This window comes from Palaemon carinicauda, chromosome 20, assembly GCF_036898095.1.
Source record: "Palaemon carinicauda isolate YSFRI2023 chromosome 20, ASM3689809v2, whole genome shotgun sequence".
Taxonomy (NCBI): domain Eukaryota; kingdom Metazoa; phylum Arthropoda; class Malacostraca; order Decapoda; family Palaemonidae; genus Palaemon; species Palaemon carinicauda.
Window position 1 is genome coordinate 117,719,947 of NC_090744.1, and position 4,756 is coordinate 117,724,702.

The window sequence follows — 4,756 nt, forward strand, 5'->3', positions numbered from 1 at the left end:
TATATTATTATTATTATTATTATTATTATTATTATTATTATTATTATTATTGAAGCAACTGACACCTCTTATAAAGGCTGTAAATCAGTTATGACTCCTCTTCACAAGAAAGTTCCTTAAATCTAAAACATCCAAAAATCCATCCTTTTATTGTACCTATCTATCTATCTATTTTTCGTATGTCAGAACAATATTGCAAATCTATATGAACAATATATATATATATATATATATATATATATATATATATATATATATATATACACATATATGCTATCTAGGTAATACACCTTATATTCTAGACGCATTTTGCTCTATCGGAAATTTCTAAGACAAGTAAGTAAGCAGTAACGAATTGCGTAAATTGAGGAAGCGAGTTGTGTCATATCTTTATTAGAAGGGATGCGAGACTTATTTTTTTAGTAGTATAGCACCCGAAACTATCTTATCTAGCTCAAACAAATTAGATGCAAACATAGTAATAGGAAAAGAAATGAGATAAACTAAAATTTTCATAAACGTGATTCTAGTTTTTTTTTTTTTTTTTTTTTTTTTTTTTTCCTCCCGCAATTCAACGTTCAAGTTTGAGGTTGTATAACGCTCTTCATTATTGCCAAGAAATTAGTGAGTTTATTTATAATGGGATAAAAAACTCTTGATATTTATTAAGGGATAAAATACCGTCTTATATATATCAAGTGTAATCCCTATCTTCAGATATTTACTTATCTACTTCATGTTTCTCAGTAGCAACATTTGGCCCTTTTTACTCTAAAATGTAAATAATATGAAATTGTATATTAAATGCAATGAATTTTAGTACGTTTATAAAATCCTTTTTGATAAATAAAAATCTCATGTAACCAAATTATGAGAAATAGAAAGACCAATATGAAATAGAATGCCAAGAAATGAAAAAATCTTATGGAAAAAAAATAGGACGCCAAACTATCATTTTTGATAAATAAAAATCTCATGTAGCCAATTTATCAGAAAAAGAAAGACCAATATGAAATAGAATGCCAATAAAGGAAAAAAATCTTATGGAAAAAAATAGGACGCCAAACTATTATATGATTTTGATATATATTTTTTTTCCTCTCCAATATTAGCACAGTGTACAGCTGTCACACTTCATCTCCTCCAACAAGAATTCTATTTTTTCAATATTAGATGATATTTCTCACCCATAAGAAGTCGATGAGGCAGAAAGGTGGGACCTGCTTCCAATGTTGTGACGTAACTCTCTCCTCTATCAGCGACCCTGCAGAGCGACCTACACAAAACAGGCCAGGCAGAAATGGCTCCTATAACCGTAGAACACAGATAGCGCCTGGAGCCAAGAGGCTCAAAACGATGTAAATCTTTGGGAAGGGAATTGTGAAACCTCACATAAATATGGCTTGGGAGATGTAATGATAGACAGGAATTAGATAAGAGGATATTTATCGGATTGATCAGATACGTTTGGATGAGATTTTTTTTTTTTTTTTAAGGGGTGGTGGGGGAAGAAATGGTTCAATATTTTGGAAGGGAAAAGGACCCCCGGTTCATTTGAAATAGATTCTCGTAAGTCATCTGATAACAATGATTTTCTTCTGGACTTTGAGTTTCGTTTCAGACGAATATAGATATATATCAATTATTTTTTGGGGTCCAATTCCTATCTATTTATTAGATATTGTCTGCGTATCTTACTATCTATCTTTATACCTATATATCTAACGATGCATGTTTACATACACACGCACATACACACACACATTTTTTATATATATATATATATATATATATATATATATATATATATATATATATACAAATATATATATAAATATATATATATATATATATATATATATATATATATATATATATATATATATACATGGGTCTGTTTGTAATGAAAGAAGTGCATACCTAGTGCTTTCTTCTCCTTTCAAAAAATTGTCCAGGCAGATTTAAACCTGAAAACTGCGTTGATACAGAGACAAACACACACACATATATATACGTGTATATATATATGTATATATATATATATATATATATATATATATATATATATATATATATATATATATATATGTATGTATATATATATATATGATGGAAACAAAGATTGGACGATGCTCATTCGTTTGTCGATACACCAACTCAAGATTGATAAATTATGAAAACGCTTTGTTTATTCATTGTTTCTCTTCTCCTCGTGGCCTAATGTGATTTAGTGACATCGTATATTCCAGGCTCTCTCTCTCTCTCTCTCTCTCTCTCTCTCTCTCTCTCTCTCTCTCTCTCTCTCTCTCTCTCTCTCTCTCTATATATATATATATATATATATATATATATATATATATATATATATATATATATATATATATATATATATATATATATATATATATATATATATATATATATCATAAGCCATCGGAGGACAAAGGCCTCAGACATGTTCTTCCACACGAGTCTGTTTTTGGTCTCCTATGGCAGTCTATATCCACAAATCTTCCCCTGCTTTGTTTGCAATCTCTTAAGACGATTTCTGTTATTCTTATTGTCCATTTATTTTCCACCATTCTCATTATATGCCATGTCCATGCCCATTTATTTTTTTATATGTTGTTAGAATACCATCTACTTTAGTTTGCTCTCTCAACCAAGTTGTTCCTTTCTGTCTCTTAGTGTTATTCCCATCACTATTCTTTCTATAGTTCTTTGAGTTGTAACTAGTTTATATTCTAAGACTTCAGTAAAGTTCAAAATTTCTGATGCATATCCCTTTATTATTCATTTAATTATTGACTTTGCATTTTCATGGATCATTATTTTAGTTTTAATCCTACTTATTTTCAGTCCTACACTTCTGCTTTCTCAGTTCAAATATTTGATCAACTTTTACAATTCTTCGCATGATTCAATAAACAGAAGTATCATCTTCAAACCTTAAGTTGTTAAGGTCTATATATTTACCAATTTTGGGGGATAACCGACATCAAACAAAGAAAAAAACGGGGACTTTTCCTCTCTCCGCTCCTCCCATCCTGACGAGGGATTCAGCAGAGTTTGGTTGGTGCTGCTAGGGTGCCACAGCCCACCTTCCCCCGTTATCCACCACAAATGAAGTTAAGGTATCCCAATTGATGTTAATTCGCACATTTTCCAGATCTAAATTCTTAAAAACTTCTTATAGGCACGCTGTGAAACTCCTTTCACAATCAGAATTCTCTCTCTATCTTTATTTAGTCTTAAGATTGCTTTACTTCCCATGTAGATATCTTCTCTATCTAAATATAGTTTTAAGAGTGCTGTACTTCCCATATAGATATCTTCAAGCAATCTAACAAAATTCATCTGTTCCTTATTTTTGAAGGGGTTTCATTACTGCTGAAGTTTTCACAGACCCAACTGTTTTCTCATACAGTAGTCTGAAAAAGACATAAATAGTGGTTGGTCGTACTCTGTTGATTTTTCCATTAGCCTAATTACATGGATATGTTAAATACCCGCTTTATAAGCATGCCTGCTCTCTTTGTTGATTAAAGTCTAGTTGTCTTTATATTTTATAATGTATATATGTATATATATATATATATATATATATATATATATATATATATATATATATATATATATGTGTGTGTGTGTGTGTGTGTGTATGTGTGTGTGTGTGTGTGTTTGTGTGTGCGTAATATGAAAAATTCCAATTAAAAAGAAAAAAAATCATAACATGAATTAATTAATGACTGGTGTATTATTTCGAAATTTGGCTCTTTCATTCTAAACACAGGCAATAAATTAAGAGACATAAGAGAAGGACGCTGGAGCAATCACTGAAGTAGAAGGCAGAATTTTTGCTAAAATATTCTTAATTTCGTTGTCGTTTGGAATGTGAATTCTAAGGCTCTCGTCCAGTAAGACAAGGTGGATTTTTTCATTTTTTTTTTTTTTTTTTTTTTTTTTTTTAACTTATAATTGGTCCATTAGATCATATATGGCAGAGTTCAATCACCATTATTTTATGTTTAATTTATATGATCGAATAAATCAGATTTTTTTTTTTTATTATATATTTGAATGACTGTATCATCATCATCATCATCATCATCAATCACCATTATTTTATGTTTAATTTATATGATCGAATAAATCAGATTTTTTTTATTATTATATATTTGAATGACTGTATCATCATCATCATCATCATCATCCATTACTAGTCCACTGCAGAACAACGGTATCAGACACGCCCTTCCACTTGCGTCTGTTTATGGTCTTTCTGCGCCAGTCCACAACCGCAAAATTACTCATTTCGTCAATCCATCGTCTTCACTTCCTTCCCCTGCTTCTTTTATAATCTCTAAAGACCCAATCTGTTATGCTTAACATCTATTCTCTTTCATTCTCATTTTATGTCCTGCCCATGTTTATTTCTTTTTCTTACATGTTGGAATATTCTCTATTTTAGTTTGCTCTCGTAGCCATGTTGCTCTTTTTCTGTCTCTTAGTGTTATTTTCAACATTATTCTTTCCATAACTCTTCAAGTTGTAACTAGCTTATGCTCTCAGGTTTAAGTAAGGCTCCAAGTTTCTGATGCATAAGTTGATACTGGTAGGACCATCTGATTAAATATTTTTCTTTTTAGAGAAAGTGTCATTCTTCATTTCATATTCTTATTTTGTTTATCAAATTCTCTCCATCCCATGCTTATACTGTCTGTCACGTACGTACTTTCATTAACAATTTCTAGAG